Below are 21,803 nucleotides of genomic sequence, written 5' to 3' on the forward strand. Positions count from 1 at the left end.
ATCTAATTTAACTCTAAAAATATTCTTGTAGGGACTGTGTTCAGCTCCTGATCTTTTCGTTCATTTGCTATTTCTTCAGGAAGAAATTTCACAAGCACTTTCTCGCCTTTAGTATATAGCCTCTGCATTCCACAACAGCTGCATAAATTACTCTGAGGAGCTTGCTTGTAGTTGGCAAGTAAACCCGTCGCGTTGGCAAAACCTCCAGAACGCATATACCACCGCATTCTTGTGAACTGACTCGTGTTGGTGCTAAAGGCGGAGCATGACCGTTTCACTGGGTCTAACACATATCTGTATGAAAAAATTCCAGAAGCCGCTTTTAAAATTCCGATCATCTTTATGTTTTATTTTTCAGACTGTAACTGAATGTCCAACTACTTCTATCCCACACGCCATAAACGTACTATTTATCGGCCACCGAGCTGCCGTGTCAATAAATCCAAATAATGCCCTTGAACAGAAGAAAAAAGTGCGGCACTATTCTCTTACAGTATTAATAAATGGACTTGGTTCCGAGAGGGGTTCAAATTCCAGTCTCTTCTTCCAGACTTACGTTTTATTTTTACTTTTTTTTCTCCTGTGTCGATGTTTAACTTCTTTATTCTATAATAGGAAATACACTCGCTTAAACACTGACACAATCAAAGTAATCGTTATGATTGTGACAAGGCAGATCATTTTAAGACCGAATGAAACAACGCCGATGAGGAATGTCCCTGCAAGTCCGTAATACAAAAGCCGAGAATCATTCATGAAACTTTCGCATACACTACCAAGAAAGAAACAGTCAAAGTCAACGTATGCCATTCCAAGGTACACTGTGTGCAAATAGGATCCAGTAGCCGACACAACGCGTAAACATAGAAGTTCTGGAGCCTTGAGGATAATTTCTCTTAAGAGACTGTAGGCAATTTATAGTGGTTTGGTGCAGTTTTTCACCTTTTGGGTATTGCTTGCTATTGTTAAATGGTGTTAAGATCGGCTTCTTTGTTTTCAGTCTCCTCTTTCTAGAGTCCAGTAGAATTTCAAAGAGTGGTTGTATTTGTGTCATGGTCTTACTGCATATCCAGTCTTGCCACTGGCTGCTTATAACCGTCTGGATATACTCTGATGCCAAAGGTGACGTGTTAAGGAATTTTAGGAGATCCTAGGTTCCCTATAAAATTTCCTTGGGTAGTCCTGGAACTATGTAATTATTAGTTCTTCCTGAGTCACTTTGTGGAGATTACAGTCTGGGAAGTTTCTTGATACTTGGAACATGCGCAGTTGTGTGTCATTTTGAAGCTTTTGCAGATTCTTGACGCGGGTCTTTGATGTGGAACTCAAGACAGAGCAGGCGTAGTCCATTACAAGTCGGACGCAGTCCTTGTAAATTAGCAGATTTCATTGAACGAATAGCGATGACACTCATCTATTAGTCGTTGGATTACGTCCAGGATTGTGATGTCTTTTTCCACATTTCATATTCACGCTGTCTCCATATTAGTTATCGACCAAGTATCACTCCAATGAACTTGGTCGTTATTGTCCACTGAACTGGAGTCTCATACAGTCACATGTCTGCATATTTTAATGACGTTTATGACTTTTGGCTTCATTTAATTCTTCTCATGAGTCCATTGACCACTTGTCGAGAACTCTTCGAGCATACTGTTGTTGATTGACAGCAAGTAATCACCTTAAGTGTCTTAAGAGGCTGTGTAGATGTAGTTGGTTATGTAGTTGGGAGGTCGATGGTGTAGGCACTGTATAAGGCAGATGCTATCACATATCCCTATGACGCTTCTGCTCCAATCTCGCGGTGAGAAGATTCACTGTTTCCAAATTGTACTGTGAATGTGCGCCCATTGATATAGTTCTGGAGGAGTTTCACAATTGAGCTTCACGAGCCTTCACTAAGGAGTTTGTAGGAAGTCCCTTATGCTAACCGCTGTCAAAGGCGCGAGTGAAGTCTACTAGGATCAATTTACAGTGCTCTCTGTTGCGGAGGGCCACTGTGCTCCATGCAACAATTCTCAATGGCTGTTGAACTGTTGATCGTCCCACATGGAACCCAAACGGAGTCTCAGAGAGCAGCGGTGTCGACTCCTGTATGCTTGCTGCAGGTCACGAGGTTAGCCCATGTGGCCTGCTTTCCGAGGCATCGTCTCGCCAGCAGTTCACTCCGTCGCTCTTGTATCGTCCAGTACCAACGCTATCATCGCCAACTCTATTGGGTCATTCTGCCTTTGTTCTGGCGGGTATTTGATCAATCAATCTGGCGGCGATACAATAGTTTCCAGTAATTATTTAAGGTCAATGTCAGAGTGCTCTTCATTTGAAAGAGTCACAGCCGATATTCTTTCATGTTCTTGCCCAATCCAAGCTTGTTGTTATCTTCAATAATCATGACGCCGATGAGATGTCACATTTTAAACTTCTTGTTTTTTGTATTGGATATCACAGAGTATCAGACCAGTGTTCGAAATTTTATTCTGGTCTCTAAAATTGCGACACCAGAAAGGAAAGAAAATAACGATATTTTACTTTTGTGAGTGGCATTTTTATAGAAAGAATACGCGATTAAATTTGTATGTGACCTTGGGGTATACAGGATGTGAAATTTAGTACACAAAGCTGCCACCTCTGGTAGCAACAGCTCTAGCCCAGTTGAGCAACAAGTCGAGCTGAGCTCGGATCACAAATATGGGTACACCATTCCACGCTGCTTCTGCTCTGTACCAGAGTCCATCAGCGAAATGGTTGGTGAATAGTCGTGAACCAGTATCTCGGCAACCCATGAATGGATGTGAAAATTTTTTAATCTTCCCTGGCCAGCGCCAGCAGCAGATCTGAAACCAAGGTAAGCAAGTGCACAGTATCTAGACTGGAATACCATAAAGGAAGAACAGCCGATACTGCATGTAGCATGGGCGCACTACCGAGGTAACTGAATTGCCGCGCACCATCTGAGATACATCACCAGGGTATCGATGCAGCAAAGTGACCTCATATAAGTTATGTGCAAGAGTGGCTTTTGAGCACATGGACGCTGCAGGAATAACCAAACTGAAAGCCTGAAGAGAAGGCTGTGGTTCAGTACTGAAGGATCCAAAAATCTAGACGACATTTGATCATTCTTGCCACATAACAACCCCATTAGCATCGACCAACTGGTACTAATACTCTGAATCACAAACCTCAGTCCTCAGTTTGCAGCTAACCACACTGGGGTGAGACCTGTGAGATTCCATCTGCAGCCCGTCTAGATAATTTCGATCTATGATGCAACAGCCGGCTGGCCTGAAGGACTTGGCTGCGATGGGCTCATGCCGCCTCGTCTTTCCCTTCACTGATGAGAAGAACTGGGTGCCTCCTATCACCAGGCTCATTGGAAGCCTAACTGACGACGCCTGGTGAGATGCCAAACTACCATCGTCCAGGGTGAGTGCAGTGGCCGCCACCCCCCTACCTGCATCCGCAAGCAGACTGCAGCACCAGTGGCCGTCCTTTTGCTGAGAGGCTGAGACCTAACTCATCATAATTATCGAAACTTGGTGAAGAGCTGTTGGATGCCTTCTGTGGTGCCGTCTATGACGTCAGCAGGAGCACCCTGGCAAACTGCTTACTGTGCTGCTGACTACGTAAGCGACGTCCACAGTACGTACGAATAGTAACTTCTTGTGATGTGGCTGCCTACTGCATGTGCAGCATGTGAAAACGCGAAGCTTTTAAAATAAAACAAACTTTATTAACATTCTACATCTTTATTCTCCACGTCTATTTATTTGTTTCTCAACATAGTCACCCTAGCGACGAACACATTTCTCCCAACGACAGACCAGTTTTTGATACCGGCACTGAAGAACGTTTGACTTTATTGACATAGCCACAACCTCACTTCTGGCCTTCATTACTATCAAAGTGAGGTCTTCGAAGAAGTTCTTTAATTTTGGAGACAGATGAAAACTGAGTGGGGCCAAGTCGTGAGTGTATGGAGGATAATCGATACAGTGAACCCAACGCGACGGATTTCTGCAGATGTCGCTGCGCTCGTATATGGCTCAAATGGCTCTGAGCACTATGAGACTTAACATCTGAGGTCATCAGTCCCCTAGAACTTAGAACTACGTAAACCTAACTAACCTAAGGACATCACACACATCCATGCCCGAGGCAGGATTCGAACCTGCGACCGTAGTAGTCGCGCGGTTCTGGGCTGAAGCGCCTAGAAAGACTCGGCGCTCGTATGTGGTCTGGTATAGTCATGCTGAAGGAAAGACTAGTCATTGTGTGGATGACGTCTTCTGCGGTTTTAAACTCCATTACAGAACGCTGTTTCCCACGCATCGCCATAGTTACGTTACACACCGCCAAGTTACCCTGTACAATTCAGAGCGCCATAGCGGGAGAGGGTTGTAACTTGCGTCAGCGAAGAGGGAAATTCGACCGAGTAATATGCATGACCTACAGCGATATTGAGAACAGAATAAAAAAATTCGGATACATTAATCTTCATCACCCCGCCGTACAAGCATCACAAACATATTAACACTCTGAGAGGGGCTGGCCGGTGTGGCCGAGCGGTTCTAGGCGCTACAGTTTGGAACCGCGCGACCGCTACGGCCACAGGTTCCAATCCTGCCTCGGGCATGGATGTGTGTGATGTCCTTAGGTTAGTTAGGTTTAAGTAGGTCTAAGTTCTAGGGGACTAATGAACTCAGATGTTAAGTCCCATAGTGCTCAGAGCCATTTGAACCATTTTGAACTCTGAGAGGTTTTATAATACAAGAGGGGGAAAACAATGGAAAACTTGGAAATTAGTGGTAAGTTCTATGGGACCAAACTGCTGAGATCATCGGTCACTAAGCTTACACACTACTCAATCTAATTTAAAACTAGAAGGATAATGCACACACCCACACCCGAGGGAGGACTCGAACCTCCTGCGCGGTGGAGGGGGGAGGGCGGGGGGGTAGCAACATGAAACGTGGCAAGGCGCCCTCGTCCGCGCGGCGAAAAACAATGTTAACGAGTTGCAGACAAATCATAAAACAAAACCAAGAAGTGCTTTGTTTACACCAAGACTTTCACGTTATTTTTCCCAACCCCAAATTTTTCGTAGTGAATATCATGTGGGTTCACAAGAAGTTAAGTGGCTCATTCTTACCAACATCCCAGTTCGTTTAAATATACAGGGTGAAAAGTATTTAAACCGACGAACTCTGGGAGGTCGTAGGGGACACCAAAACAAATATTTTTCCCTATTGTCATTTTTTTCTATGAGGATTATTTAAACCGGTGGAGACCGTATTACACTCTTCAGTTGTTAGAGGCCGTATTACGATGTTCAGTTGTTAGAGGGCGTATTACCCTCTTCAGTTGTAGGCAATTGCTGTCCACCAGTGTAGTAGTGCATTGTCCCTGTTTACCAATGGAGCGATACACCTGGAGTGAGTACACTGATATGGTTAATGCGTACTACGTAGCGCACCACAATGGACGAGCTGCACAGCGGATTTATCAACAACAATATCTTAGTCGCCGTATCCCGCATCATACGACTTTTGCTGCTGTGTGCCAACGTCTGCGTGAAACCGGATCATTTAGCAGATTACCTGGACGGGGACGCCGTCGCACGGTAAGAACGCCGCAATTTGAGGAAGCTGTCTTGCAGCATCCTTCAATCAGCACTCGTGCAATTGCACGTAACATGGGGATGAATCAGACGAATGTAAGAACAGTCCTTCGAGAGCAATTGTTACGTCAATTTCACTTACATCGTGTCCACAACCTGGAACCAGTTGATTATTCACCCAGAGCATTGCAAGAATTGCTGGAAGACGTCCCGCTCCCTATAAGACAACGCATGTGGGTCCAACATGACGGGGCGCCGGCACATTTAAGTCGTCGTGTGTGTCGATTCCTGGACCGACGGTTCTCAGTAACGTGGACTGGCAGAGGTGGTCCTGTACCATGGCCTGCTCGATTCCCAGACATGTCCCCTCTGGACTTTTTTGTGTGGGGAGAGATGCGCAACCTTGTTTATGGTTCAAAAATGGTTCAAATGGTTCTGAGCACTATGGGACTCAACTGCTGAGGTCATTAGTCCCCTAGAACTTAGAACTAGTTAAACCTAACTAACCTAAGGACATCACAAACATCCATGCCCGAGGCAGGATTCGAACCTTGTTTCTGCAACTCCTGTTGCGTCAGAAGAGAATCTGGTTGTCTGGATAGTAGCAGCAGCAGGAACAATTCAGGATACTTTTGGGGTTTTTGCCCGTGTCAGACAGAACATGATCCGACGGTGTAAAATGGTTCAAATGGCTCTGAGCACTATGGGACTTAACTTCTGAGGTCATCAGTCCCCAAGAACTTAGAACTACTTAAACCTAACTAACCTAAGGACAGCACACACATCCATGCCCGAGGCAGGATTCGAACCTGCGACCGTAGTGGTCACGCGGTTCCGGACTGAAGCGCCTAGAACCGCTCGGCCACTTCGGCCGGCTTCCGACGGTGTAACCTTTGTTTACGTGTCAATGGAGGCATTTTTGAAAATGTACTGTAATTGAAATTGGGTTGTGTTAATGTGTTGTCTCTTGGTCTTAAAAAAATGGAAAAGTGTTTGTTGGTTTAATTAATGTGCCGCTAGAGAATCTTCCTCTACCGGTTTAAATACTCCTCATAGGAAAAAATGACATTAGGGAAAAATATTTGTTTTGATGTCCCCTACAACCTCCCAGAGTTTGTCGGTTTAAATACTTTTCACCCTGTACACTTTGTCGCTAATGGTCTAGCTGGTGCGGAAACGAACAAAGAAATAGAATTAGTTTACCGCAGAATCTAATAAACGAAGTATTTCTGTTAGTAGAAGTTACGGATCCTATTGATTTTCTACTAGTGATACCTGCTGCAGAATAATGAAGTACAGTTACCCAACAGAGCCCTAGAAGTTGTGCGGTTAGCGTTACGAGTTCACACTTAAAGAGCTTATCTCATCGGCGGCACCGCCACGACTTCCAAGCTGTGTGAAATTGCCTGTCGCGCTCACCTTGTCCCAACACGTGAACAGATGCCCAAACAATGGATACCTGAGTCTCTCAGGTTACTGCGTACACGGCGCAAGTTTGTAGGTTAAAGATTGTACAAAAATACTTGAGTACGAAACGGCTATCCGGTACTGTTCTTGCCAAATATAAACTAAAATGACTCGGGCGAAAGATACTATTGCAGAATGCAGACTATTTTCCACGGTTAGCGCCAGAATTTGCTTCCTGTCGTGAGGAAACATCCAAAAAGAATGCGGTTAAATATAAAAGACTTTACGAGCCGGCGACGACTAGCACGCTTTACTGAAATAAATTAGAAAGGAACTTGGCTACATGCCTTCCCCCCTCTCCCCCCTCCCCGAGGCGTTTCATTCAACACACACGTTACGTTGGCAGGGGAACAAATGAAATGAGAGGAAAAAAAGTACTATGCGCTGAGAAGCAATTCAGCTTTCTTTCGTGGGTCGTCCTGTTCACTTATATTACTCTCGTTTGCACGTTTAACAAAGAACAGCCTATTTGCGTACAAAGAATTGGTATCGTTAGCATGAACTTTTAAGTATTTAACATGAATTGTGTTGTAATGGAACTGAGTAGCTGCTATTTGTGATTTAAGAAGAACCAGAATTAGCCCTAATTGCTATTTTGCCCGTTTTACTTCTTGGTCAAACAAGAGATGAATCCGAAAACAAAACATAAGTTGAATACAACCGGCATTTCTCGTTGTACTTTGCCGGACAGTGCGTCTTTAGGTAGTAATTTAGAAACCACTGTTTCCAAATCGCTTACCTTCCGAGTGAAGGAAAACAACCTTTAAAAGTTTATGATATAGGAAAGGAATCGGCATTAAATGCTGGACCGTCCATCTTCGGCTGGATTTTTCTATGGATTTCCTAAATCTCTACAGGTTATTATTGGAGTAACGCCGTCGGTAAAGCCAAATTGACAGTCTGACGAGCTGAAGCCGGCCGCTGTGGCCGATCGGTTCTAGGCGCGCAGTCCGGAACCGCGCGACTGTCACGGTCGCAGGTTCGAATCCTGCTTCGGGCATGGATGTGTGTGATGCCCTTAGGTTAGTTAGGTTTAAGTAGTTCTAAGTTCTAGGGGACTGATGACCACAGCTGTTAAGTCCCATAGTGCTCAGAGCCATTTTTGCTACGGTCGCAGGTTCGAATCCTGCCTCGGGCATGGATGTGTGTGATGTCCTTAGGTTAGTTAGGTTTAAGTAGTTCTAAGTCTAGGGGACTGATGACCTCAGATAATAAGTCCCATAGTGGTTAGAGCCATTTGAATCATTTTTTTGACGAGCTGGATCACGACATTTGATGTTGCTTCTTCAATGTCTGGTGAAACAGTGTACCGTATATTTACGTCTTAGAAACGTCTCATGTTATACAGGGTGAACATTAATAAAACTGACAAACTGCAGGGACGGGTTTCTGACTGGAAATGGAAGAAAAAAGGTCCTATGAACATGTGTCCAGTAACGCATCGTTGCCGCATCAGATGGTGTTGACGAATGAAAGTTCCTCTGACTGCGTGCCGTGTGTTGTGGGCTGTGTGATTGACGTAGCGTACTGCAAGCAGCAAAATGATCCGGAATTCATGCGGGGAACAAGCCGAGATGGTGTCTGTGTGCAGTCTAGAAGATGGAAACGGTCGAGAGGCAGGACGGCTATGTCGAGAGAAGTACTCTCACGGAATCCAACCACATCACGTAACATTTCGAGCCCTTTTTCGGCGTTTATGTTCTCATGGGTCCTTTCAGACAGACGAAAGGGCAGGGAGGCGGTGGACTGTGCGTATCGGTTTCTACAGGATACTGAGACGAAGCCTAGCACAAGCTCCAGATAAATGGCCCGCCAACATGGTGTAAGCCAAAGTACGATTATGTGTATCCTGCATGACAGCCACTATTATCCCTGTCATCTGCAACGAGTGCAAGATTATCAGCAGCAGATTTCCCTCTACGGGAAGGATTTTGTCTGTGTTTTTTGCACTAGATCATCACAATTATAGGATTTCTGTCATCAGTCCTCTCTACCTACGAAGCAACCTTTACTAGAACTGGCATCATCCACCTGCATAATCTTCATCTGTAGGCTACAGACAATCCTCGGTGAATGGTTGAGGCGTCTCGTCAACGTCGTTTCAGCATCAATGTGTGGGCAGGTATTCTTGACGACCACATGCTTGGACCGGTTATTATTCCACAACGCCTCGACGGGAGAACGTACCTAGACTTCCTGCGGAATACTCTACTTTAGCTGCTTGAGAATGTGCCTTTGGCAATACGATAGGTTATGTGGTTTCTGCACGACGGAGCACAGCTCCACTTCCGCATTATAGTTCGCCGACGCCTCAACAACATTGTAACGTATTACTATCCTTACGACGTTTCTCATCGAGCCATATACGTTACCTCACATTTCTAGCTGCTTCTCTCACACAAATAATGATAAAAATTCAGAAATTCAGGGTCGCCACCAGCCCAAGCCGTTCCTAACCATTTGGGAAAAAATGGAGCTGGAAAATTATTAGTTTAATTATTTTAATAATTTAATTTCAAGTATGCAAATTTCTTTAAGTAGCCAGATAAATAGCACTCCATGTCGTGCATTAAACAACTTGATTAATTCAGGATTGAAAATCGGAGTAAGTGGGTAAGATCAACACCACAGAATTTAACTTTCACGTAGATTATTTATTGTATCTAAGTATTATTTGGTTGCACATCCTAACTACACATAACTGGTGCCTGGCTAGAAATATTTAAGTAAGAATTACGTGAGAATGTAAAAGAGCACAGTTTAACTACAGCAAGAAGAAACACAAAAAACGGGGTGGGAGACAATGATACTATCATCTCCTTTGCATTCATACCATAAAAATATCTCAGTGAGATTCGCATTACGATTCTACTCATGCACTGTTCTGGACAGAGGTTTAACCAATGCACGAGGTTGTGCGATAATTATTCAACATACTAACTGCTTCTGCTGCTTGCAAACGGCCGAACTAGAGCACATGGTGCATTCCGAATAAAACTGTTGAGCTGCTTTGTAGAAAGCGCACGAAAGAAGAGATATTCTTACCGAAATTATCGTTCATTAAACAAGCAAACTGTTAAAATAAAGCCTACTGCGGTGCCGTGGCTGACCAGAAGGGTCATTGATTACCAAACTCGTGGCACAAAATCGACACACAATGACAAGAGCAACTTCCACAAAATATAAGATCATAAATCATACTCGCTTCCGCACAGTATTACACTCACGTAGTATTGAAGTGGTCCTAACCAGCTTTTCCTAATCAGAATAACCGTTTGAAATTCTACTTCATCGTTGTTCAAAATGAACAAAGTAACTTCCACACTTTTAACTCAGACACCCAAAAATCGCCTGTTTAAAGCAGTATAATTATGACACATTCGGATAAATAACTCGCTTCAGTTAAGCTGAAGTTCTTAAGTATTTCAACAGTTAAACATAACCCGAAATCCCCCTTAAGAGCTACGATCCATACTCACCAAGCGTTCACCGAAGAGTGCCGCTTTTCCTTTCGAGATTACCTAGCTCCCCGTGCAGCGGAAGCTACCAGAGGGGTAGACCTCCGGCACCAACCTCACACACAAAAACAGCCTTCGACTAAGATGGGTAAACCTCTCTGTTCAGGTATTGGAAACCTAAGCTGGTCATCCTGTGCTCTCCTTCGAACGAGAAGCAACATCGTCTGCACCCAGCAGACGACGACCAACTCAGCGTTTCCCACAAAACGAAACAGAAACCCCACATTACAACACACATACAATATTCAATACGCCTTATTTGAGTGTTCAGTCTTTCTGGAAGAGTTCATGAATTGAGCTAAAATCAGGTAGTGAAGTGAATAAGTTGTACCGAATTCGGCAAGCGTCTTATGAAACGACTTCACAGAGACGTTTCAACATCTTCCCCGGACGTTGGATAGGACTCGGAGGCGCTGTGGTGTGGCCTGTTAGCTCACCCCATCTAAATCCCCTGAATTTTTACCTCTGGGGCGTCTTAAAAGCGTTGTGTATTCTGAACCAGTTCCTGATGTGCAGAGCCTTCACCAGCGTGTTCACGACGACTGTGACGCTATTCGGAGAGAGACCAAAACGTGCGAAAGTGTGCGGCAATCTATGATGCGACGCGTGAACGCGTGCAGTGCATCCAGCGGAGGCCACTTTGAACATCTGTTATGACACGGATGCGATGCAGCTCTGTATGTGTTCCGGGACGATTTGTTGTCGTTGCCCGCACGCCGGTCACTTCCGGACACATGTTCATAGGATCTTTCTTCTTCCATTTCCAGTCGGGAGTCCGTCTCCGCAGCTTGACGGTTTTATTAATGGTTGGTTGGTTGTTTTGGGGAAGGAGACCAGACAGCGTGGTCATCGGTCTCATCGGATTAGGGAAGGATGGGGAAGGAAGTCGGCCGTGCCCTTTCAGAGGAACCATCCCGGCATTTGCCTGGAGTGATTTAGGGAAATCACGGTTTTATTAATGTTCACCCTATATTATCTGGGAATCGATTTTGCTTCTAAGAACAAAAAACAAAACAAAACGGATAATTTAATTACGTATTAGAGGCAAAAAACAATCAATGCCTTCTCTGCGCGATAGCAATGGAGATACTATGGAAGACAGTGCTGCCAAAGCAGCACAGCCTTCCGAAATGCCTTCACAAAAGAAGACGAAGTAAATATTCCAGAATTTGAATCGTCAACAGCTGCCAACATGAGTAACTTAGAAGTAAATATCCTCGGAGTAGTGGAGCAACTCAAATCACTGAATGAAAGCAAGTCTTCTGGTCCAGACTGTATACCAATTAGGTTCCTTTCGGAGTATGCTGATGCATTAGCTCCATACTTAACAATCATATTCAACTGTTCGCTCGACGACAGATACGTGCCCAAAGACTGGAAAGTTGCACAGGTCACACCAATATTCAAGAAAGGTAGTGGGAGTAATCAAATGGTTCAAATGGCTTTGAGCACTATGGGACTTAACTGCTGTGGTCATCAGTCCCCTAGAACTTAGAACTACTTAAACCTAACTAACCTAAGGACATCACACACAACCATGCTCGAGGAAGGATTCGAACGTGCGACCGTAGCGGTCACGAGGTTCCAGACTGTAGCGCCTAGAACCGCACGGCCACTCCGGCCAGCAGTAGGAGTAATTCACTAAATTATAGGCCCAAATCATTAACGTTGATATGCAGCAGGATTTTAGAACATATATTGTGTTCGGACATTATGAATTACCTCGAAGGAAACGGTCTATTGACACACAGTCAACATGGGTTTAGAAAACATCGTTCCTGTGTAACACAACTAGCTCTTTATTCACATGAAGTGCTGAGTGCTATTGACAAGGGATTTCAGATCGACTCCGTATTCTTGGATTTCCGGAAGGCTTTTGACACTGTACCACGCAAGCGACTCGTAGTGAAATTGCGTGCTTATGGAATATCGTCTCAGTTATTTGACTGGATTTGCGATTTCCTGTCAGAGAGGTCACAGTTCGTAGTAACTGACGGAAAGTCATCGAGTAAAACAGAAGTGATTTCTGGCGTTCCCCAAGGTAGTGTTATAGGCCCTTTGTTGTTCCTTATCTACATAAACGATTTGGGAGACAATCTGAGCAGCCGTCTTCGGTTGTTTGCAGATGACGCTGTCGTTTATCGACTAATAAAATCAGCAGAAGATCAAAACAAACTGCAAAACGATTTAGAAAAAAATATCTTAATGGTGTGAAAAGTGGCAGTTGACCCTACATAATGAAAAGTGTGAGGTAATCTACATGAGTGCTAAAAGGAACTCGTTAAACTTCGGTTACACGATAAATCAGTCTAATCTAAAAGCCGTGAATTCAACTAAATACCTAGGTATTACAATTACGAACAACTTAAATTGGAAAGAACACACAGAAAATGTTGTGGGGAAGGCTAACCAAAGGCTGCGTTTTATTGGCGGGACACTTAGAAAATGTAACAGACGTACTAAGGAGATGGCCTACACTACGCTTGTCCGTCCTCTTTTAGAATACTGCTGCGCGGTGTGGGATCCTTACCAAATAGGACTGACAGAGTACATCGAAAAAGTTCAAAGAAAGGTAGCACGTTTTGCATTATCGCAAAATATGGGAGAGAGTGTTACAGAAATGATACAAGATTTGGGCTGGAAATCATTAAAAGAAAGGCGTTTTTCGTTGCGACGGAATCTTCTCACGAAATTCCAATCACCAACTTTCTCCTCCGAATGCGAAAATATTTTGTTGACACCGACCTACATAGGGAGGAACGATCACCACGATAAAATAAGGGAAATAAGAGCTCGAACGGAAAGATAGGTATTCATTCTTTTCCACGCGCTATACGAGATTGGAATAATAGAGAATTGTGAAGGTGGTTCGATGAACCTCTGCCAGGCACTTAAATGTGATTTGCAGAGTATTTATGTAGATGTAGATATTTGCTAATATACAATACTACATAATATCCGACTAAGTTCTATTTATGACTGTAACCACCGTAAGCTGCCTACACTTCCAGGGATGCGTAACGTGATCTCCGAATATACAAGAAAGAGGCGTTTCTAAGGGGTGATTAATGCGCGGGTGGAAGTCATCGTGAAGAAGCAAAGGAACACGTAACTCAAAGCAAGTTTGCTCATGGAATGATGTATGGTGAAATTTACAGCAGGGCTCTGCTGGCTTACCGCTGCTAACTCGAGATTCTACAAAGGCCGCTCGTATTTTTAACACTGCAATGATTACGCAGCTGCAGCCTTTAGTCGTGTCGCATAAAGCACCTCAGTAAAGACGTGCTGCCTGTGGTTCGATCTCTGGTCGTTTCATGTATACAATGGCCACCCGTATAAACTAAGGCAGGCCATTTCGCTGTGAAAATAAGCATCACTTTTCAGTACAGCTTCTTGAAGCCACAAACATTCATTTACGCCATGCGATTAGGCTTAAAGCTAATGGTTACTGCAGGTTTGGTGCGGTCGAAGTCCGCAACCGTAGAAACAGTTGTACGACACGACGTATTTGCGGGAAATCTTTATTTCCGTGTGTTATTTTACTCGCAATCAAACCGCACCGAAGACTTACCACGTTGCAGAATATGCTGTTCACGACGTGTAGCGTTCCAAAGGATTGGAAAAGGGCACAGGTTATCCCCGTTTTCAAGAAGGGACGTCGAACAGATGTGCAGAACTATAGACCTATATCTCTAACGTCTATCAGTTGTAGAATTTTGGAACACGTATTATGTTCGAGTCTAATGACTTTTCTGGAAACTAGAAATCTACTCTGTAGAAATCAGCATGGGTTTCGAAAAAGACGATCGTGTGAAACCCAGCTCGCGCTATTCGTCCACGAGACTCAGAGGGCCATAGACACGGGTTCCCAGGTGGATTCCGTGTTTCTTGACTTCCGCAAGGCGTTCGATACAGTTTCCCACAGTCGTTTAATGAACAAAGTAAGAGCATATGGACTATCAGACCAATTTTTTGATTGGATTGAAGAGTTCCAAGATAAGAGAACGCAGCATGTCATTCTCAATGGAGAGAAGTCTTCCGAAGTAAGAGTGATTTCAGGTGTGCCGCAGGGGAGTGTCGTAGGACCGCTGCTATTCACAATATACATAAATGACCTTGTGGATGACATCGGAAGTTCACTGAGGCTTTTTGCGGACGATGCTGTGGTATATCGAGAGGTTGTAACAATGGAAAATTGTACTGAAATGCAGGAGGATATGCAGCCAATTGACACATGGTGCAGGGAATGGCAATTGAATCTCAATGTAGACAAGTGTAATGTGCTGCGAATTCATAGAAAGAAAGATCCCTTATTATTTAGCTTATCAATATTGCAGGCCAGCAACTGGAAGCAGTTAATTCCATAAATTATCTGGGAGTACGCATTAGGAGTGATTTAAAATAGAATGTTCATATAAAGTTGATCGTCGGTAAAGCAGATGCCAGACTGAGATTCATTGGAAGAATCCTAAGGATATGCAATGCAAAAACAAAGGAAGTAGGTTACAGTACGCTTGTTCGCCCACTGCTTGAATACTGCTCAGCAGTGTGGGATCCGTACCAGATAGTGTTGATAGAAGAGACAGAGAAGATCCAACGGAGAGCAGCGCGCTTCGTTACAGGATCATTTAGTAATCGCGAAAGCGTTACGGAGATGATAGACAAACTCCAGTAGAAGGCTCTGCAGCAGAGACGCTCAGTAGCTCGGTACGGGCTTTTGTTGAAGTTTCGAGAACATACCTTCACCGACGAGTCAAGTAGTATATTGCTCCCTCCTACGTATAGCTCGCGAAGAGACCATGAGGATAAAATCAGAGAGATTAGAGCCCACACAGAGACATACCGACAATCCTTCTTTCCACGATCAATACGAGACTGGAATAGAAGGGAGAACCGATAGAGGTACTCAAGGTACCCTCCGCCACACACCGTCAGGTGGCTTGCGGAGTATGGATGTAGATGTAGATGTAGATGTGTACAGCATCACCTGAGCTTTTCAAAAGAAATTTGTACCTACCTATCAAAAATATTGCTATTTTAATTTAGCTCACGTAATCGCCAACGAAATTCTTATTAAATTCACGCCTTGGTCCTCAGTCTGAAAAAGTAGTCGTGCTGTTCCAATCGAAGGCAGCCGGTTCCATTCCTGGTGCAAGAATAACTTATCAGCAGAAGGATTTTATCAGTCATAGACGTGGAACTGGGTTTATCACTCACTTGTGCAGAAATGTCTTGGATTAATTTCTAAAACACTCCACGCTGTTTGTGAAGTGAGGCCTAAGACATAGTCGATAATGATCCCTCTGTCGGACGGCACTGTCAACCCCTGCTAGCCACTTTTATCCATTCGAGAGTAGGCTAAATGTTTGCACAGAGTTTCACCCTCACATTTCCATTCATTCCGTACTCATCCGTAAACATAATAGTACACTTCACAAACACTGCCCACACCATCGAGTGGGGTGTCATAGCTATTAGCACACTGGGCTCTCATTTAGAAAGACCGGAGTTCAGATAAGCGTCCACCTATCCAACACAGGTATAACACTGTTTTCCCTACAGCTCTGGGTGGTTTATTTAAAAGGACACCGCGCATTTATTTCGCCATCCTTCTTCTTGCTGAGCTGAGCGCCATCTCAAATAACGTCATCGTCAAGAGAACCTTAAAACTTATTCTTCCTACCTTCTCACCACACATCACTTTTATGTATTTGATAAAATTTTCCCAGATTATAGAATGGCAAAGAGAAACTATCTCCACTGTGGAATTAGCAAGAAACTAAAGCAAGTTCTTTACATTTCCACTAAACACTATTACTGAGGGAAGGACGATTAGGATTTAAGGTCCCGTTTACGGTGATGTGACAGACGCAGCACAAGTTCAAATTATACAAATATGTGACAAAGAATCTGCCTTATCCTTCACAAGAAACCATTCTTCCACTCACGTTAAAGAACCCAACGTCTTCCTCAATCCTTCACGTCACTCGGACGCACTGCTGAATGTGAGACGCTTCCTCACTAAATGTGTGATCATTACGGCTACAACAAAACAAAAACCATGCTGGTTTATGCGGCTCCATACTTATGCAATGGATGCAATAATTCATCCGGAAATCTGCTTTCCCCAAAGGTATGTGCATCTACATCTGAAATTTTTGTACAGTTTGTAGTGGACGATTCGCTGAGCACCAACATTATTTTCCTATCTTAATATCTCATAACTTCTAGAATTCCCTTCTATTTTCGAGACACTTTAGTTTTCATGCTACTGTGTTCTTCGAAAGAAGCTGTGAAATTTTGAAATTGATGTTAGTAAACATATAAAAGCCTCTACTAAATCGTTCGTTTCTTTTTGGGAGGGATGACATAAAGAGAGGGGCATTTTGCCTGTACAAGGATACGCTGAGTTCCAGTTGCACTGCATTAAAAGAGCTCAGTCAAATACTGTACAATAAACAACCGAGCACAGTCCGTTTCTGCAGCTATAAATTGTCGGGAAAACCAGCAGTGACAGTCGAAATCATGTCCGGAGATCAGTAGAAAAACCGATAAGTCAGAATGGTCTGTGTGGCACTTACGAGTAACAGCAACATATACAGAAGTGCGTCACCTGTTATCAGTACCCCTGGAGGTTGGGTCGTAAGACTGCTCGGCGGGACCATTGGCGACACTTCTACCAGTCGCCATGCCGTTGGCACGCACAAATTCTCTCTAGCTGCTCTTTGGCTTCACTCCTGGTGTCAAATTGGGCTGTGATTGGTCCAGTGAATTTTTGTGCTGCATCCGACTTCAGAACAACAAGATTTATGTGACATTCTATCTTAAGAGGGTCCAAGTAAGAGGGCAGAATTTTTTATTCTGTTCTCAATATCGGTTCATGCATTGCATGTCATGCATATTATTCGATAGACTTCCCCGCTTCGCTGACGCAAGTTGCAACCCTCTGCCGCTAGAGGGCTCCGAATTGTAGGGTGTAACATGGCGGTGTTTATCGTAGGTATGTCGGTGAGTGAGAAACAGCGTGCTGTAATCGAGTTTCTAACCGCAGAAGACGTCATCCAGACAAGAACCAACCTCTCCTTCAGCATGACAATGCCGAGGCCATACACGAGCGCTGCGATATCTGCATCAGTTCGACGCCTTGGGTTATCGATCATCCTCCATAGACTCCCGACTTTGTATCGCCCAATTTTCATCTGTGAACGTGGTGTTATAATCGGCACACGAGCGGTGGGGCACAGCATCTCCAAGGTAACGATGAAGTGGAGATTTTCCCCGTACGACCATTTCACGAGTGTACCGTGTATATTAGAAATTGGTAAAATATCAAATCTCAGACATCACCGAGGCGGGAAAAAGATCCTACAAGAACGGGATTAACGACGGCTGAAAAGAATCGTAATACGTGACAGAAGTGCAACCCTTCCGCAAATTTCTGCAGATTTAAATGTTGGGCCATCAACAAGTGTCAGTGTGCGAGCCATTCAACGAAACAACATCGATATGGGCTTTCGGAGCCGAAGGCCCACTCGCGTACCCTTGATGACTGCACGGCCGGCCGCGGTGGTCTCGCGGTTAAGGCGCTCAGTCCGGAACCGCGCGACCGCTACGGCCGCAGGTTCGAATCCTGCCTCGGGCTTGGATGTGTGTGATGTCCTTAGGTTAGTTAGGTTTAAGTAGCTCTAAGTTCTAGGGGACTGATGACCACAGAAGTTAAGTCCCATAGTGCTCAGAGCCATTTGATGACTGCACGACACAAAGCTTTACGCCTCACCTCGGCCCGTCAACACCGGCATTGGACTGTTGATGACTGGAAACATGTTGCCTGGTCGGACGAGTCTGGTTTCAAATTGTATCGAGCGGATGGCCGTGTATGGGTATGGAGACAGCCTCATGAATCCATGGACCTTGCATGTCAGCAAGGGTCTGTTAAAGCTGGTGGAGGCTCTGTAACGGTGTGGGGCGTGTGCAATTAGAGTGATATGGGACCCCTGATACGTCTAGATGGCACTCTGACAGGTGACACGTACGCAAGCATCTTGTCTGATCATCTGCATCCATTCATGTCCATTGTGCATTCCGACGGACTTGGGCAATTCCAGCAGGACAATGCGACACCTCACACGTCCAGAATTGCTACAGAGTGGCTCCAGGAACACTCTTCTGAGTTTAAACACTTCCGTTGGCCACCAAACTCCACAGACATGAACACTATTGAGCATATCTGTAATGCCTTGCAACGTGCTGTTGAGAATAGATCACCACCCCTCGCACGTTTACAGATTTATGGACAGCCGTGCAAGGTACATGGTGTCATTTCCATCCGGAACTACTTCAGACATTAGTCGAGTCCATGGCACGTCGTGTTGCGGCACTTCTGCGTGCTCACGGGGACACAATATTAGACAGGTGTACCAGTTTCTTTGGCTCGTCAGTGTATCTTGGGACTTCCCTACGTGAACACGTAGTCTCAATTCGACGTAATTTTCTGTGGTTCTTTCTATAACTGAATATGTATGGTGTTGTCATATGCTTACTGTAGATCCATGATCTAAGTTGCCGCCGTTTTGATTATATCCGCAAGCCTTTAACAGTCGAAGAGTTTCCTATCCAAGCGGTACGCAATTCTTATTCCTGTAGGAATATCATCTTCAAATAGCTGTCGAATGAAGTTGAAGAGAGTTTCTGCTATCAGAGGGCCATACTAAGCACCTGTATTGATTTCTGAAAGTATTCCAAACGTGCGGTTTGTAAACACTGACTCTGTCACGTAACCGGAGAGTATTTTCAGGATTGTCATCTTCTCAACCGCTACAAACAATAATTTTACACATAATTCCACGATCGACATCAGAACAGGAACAATCTACGAGCGTGTGGAATATCAGACCAACTTTACAACAGGACTGAGTTCTTTCTAGAAAATAGGACACAATATGTCAGCCTCGATTGATAGAAACCTTCAGGCGTAATAGTAACTTCGGGTGTACTCCAAGGAAGCGTTGTAGGGTCGTCACTATTCACGGTGTACTGAAGAGTTATAATTAAACTGCAGCTACTCACAGAGGTCTAGTGTGGCCTGTACTTATCGTATGGCAGCAAAACTTGGTAGATATGATAATGCGTTAATGCGAAATCGATTTACGCTGAAAATAATTAGTCCCAGTTTTGGCCGCCAGGCGTAAATCTGGCACTGTGTATTAAACAAAGACATATAGAAATGCTTTCACACGCAATGGATTAGGAACAGGACGTGGGTAGGAAAGGTCAAATAATGAGAAAGCTATAATGTTGATTTTGTTATTAACCGTTATGGTTTGTCAAATGACAGCGTGTGTATCATATCGTTATACAAACAGTGTACAGCGCCAGATTTGCACCTGGTGACCAAAATCGGAACTAATTTTTTCAGCGTAAATAGCTCGCGCATTAACGCACTAGCACATCTAGCAAGTTTCGCAGCCATACGATAATTACGAACCATCCTGGACCTTCGCGAATAGCTGCACTTTAATTGCAACATCGGGCATATTGCGTAATGATTCGGCATATAACGTTGAAAACTCCATGAAGCTGTTTGCGAATAATGCCCTGCTATAAAGAAAAGTCGAAACAGTAGTAAGTTGTTGAGAAATGCTAGACAACCTGCAGAAAAGCGACACTTGGTGTCGGGATTGGCAGCTGACTCAACATTGACAAATGTAACGTATTTCGTACAAATGGGTGAAAATCCCAGTCATTTTGCGATAATATGATTGCCAAACAACCACTGAAGGCACGTACATCCATTGAATACCTGGGAGTATTAGTACAGAGCGATTTAAAGTGGAGCGACTAGCTACTTCTAATTAATCGCATGAAAATCAAATACCAGACTGAGACTCCTTGGAAGAATTACGAGGAAGAGTCGTCCACTAGCGAAGGTGGCTGCTTACAAAGCTCCCGTTCGACCGCCAAGTGGATACTACTCTTCAGTTTGGGACCAGTACCAGAAAGGACTGAAAGAGGAAGCGAAGATCCAAAGAAGAGCTGCGCGTTTGGTTCGTTTAGGAAGCGCGAAAGTATCACGGAGACTATCATCCAATGCCACTAGCAGGCGCTACGAGAGAGGCGATGTGCAGTAAAATTCTAAAGGAGTCAACCAATATATTAAATCCTATTACGTGTATCTCGCGGAAAGACTATGAAGGTGAAATCAGGGAGATTCGAGCTCGTGCTGAAGTTTACCAACCCTCATTCTTCCAGTGCACCATTCACGAATGGAATAGGATAGAGGCAGCGACAGTGATACACAAAGTACCCTCCGCCACATACCACAAAGTGGCTTGCGGAGTCGATGTATAAGCAGGAGCCAGCCGTTGTCAGATTGAGACAACCGAAGTGGATGCGCAGCTGTCGTCAGGGCCGTGTGTGCTTGCAGTGGCAGCTGAGCTCATTAATCATGAGGCGCGCGTCACTGCGAGCCAAGCTGGCCCGAGTAGCGGCGCGTGAAATCGCTAGAAAGCGTCTGCTTTCATTGCCCTGCACGCGTGCCATTGCCTTACGTCAGCTTTGTTCCGCCCTCACTGCACCGCCGAGTCTGTTTCGCAACACTGATCCGTCCAGCTCACACGTCAAATAGCCGTTGCAGTATCAGCACGTTGTCCATTTACGCGTTGCGCCGTTGCTCGAGGAAGTGTAACTTTTATGAACTCGTATTTAACAGCTTGCTACTCGTAACTGCAACTACACGGTCCAGTCACATCAATGTGACCACTACTTTTATTTCGACGTCTACATCTACATCTACATGACTACTCTGCAATTCACATTTAAGTGCTTGGCAGAGGGTTCGTCGAACCACAATCATACTATCTCTCTACCATTCCACTCCCGAACAGCGCGCGGGAAAAACGAACACCTAAACCTTTCTGTTCGAGCTCTGATTTCTCTTATTTTCTTTTGATGGTCATTCCTACCTATGTAGTTTGGGCTCAACAAAATATTTTCGCATTCGGAAGAGAAAGTTGGTGGCTGAAATTTCGTAAATAGATCTCGCCGCGACGAAAAACTTCTTTGCTTTAATTACTTCCATCCCAACTCGCGTATCATATCTGGCACCCTCTCTCCCCTATTACGTGATAATACAAAACGAGCTGCCTTTTTTTGCACCCTTTCGATGTCCTCCGTCAATCCCACCTGGTAAGGATCCCACA

The 21,803-nt window shown here is 44.4% G+C and overlaps 1 protein-coding gene across 1 annotated transcript in view; it reads right to left on the minus strand.

Annotated features, from left to right (window-relative positions):
- Positions 1-21,803, minus strand: part of LOC126471228 (nose resistant to fluoxetine protein 6-like) — a 292,721-nt gene that overhangs the window by 250,307 nt on the left and 20,611 nt on the right. The window lies entirely within an intron of this gene.

The sequence above is a fragment of the Schistocerca serialis genome, chromosome 3 (assembly GCF_023864345.2).
Source record: "Schistocerca serialis cubense isolate TAMUIC-IGC-003099 chromosome 3, iqSchSeri2.2, whole genome shotgun sequence".
Taxonomy (NCBI): Eukaryota; Metazoa; Arthropoda; class Insecta; order Orthoptera; family Acrididae; genus Schistocerca; species Schistocerca serialis.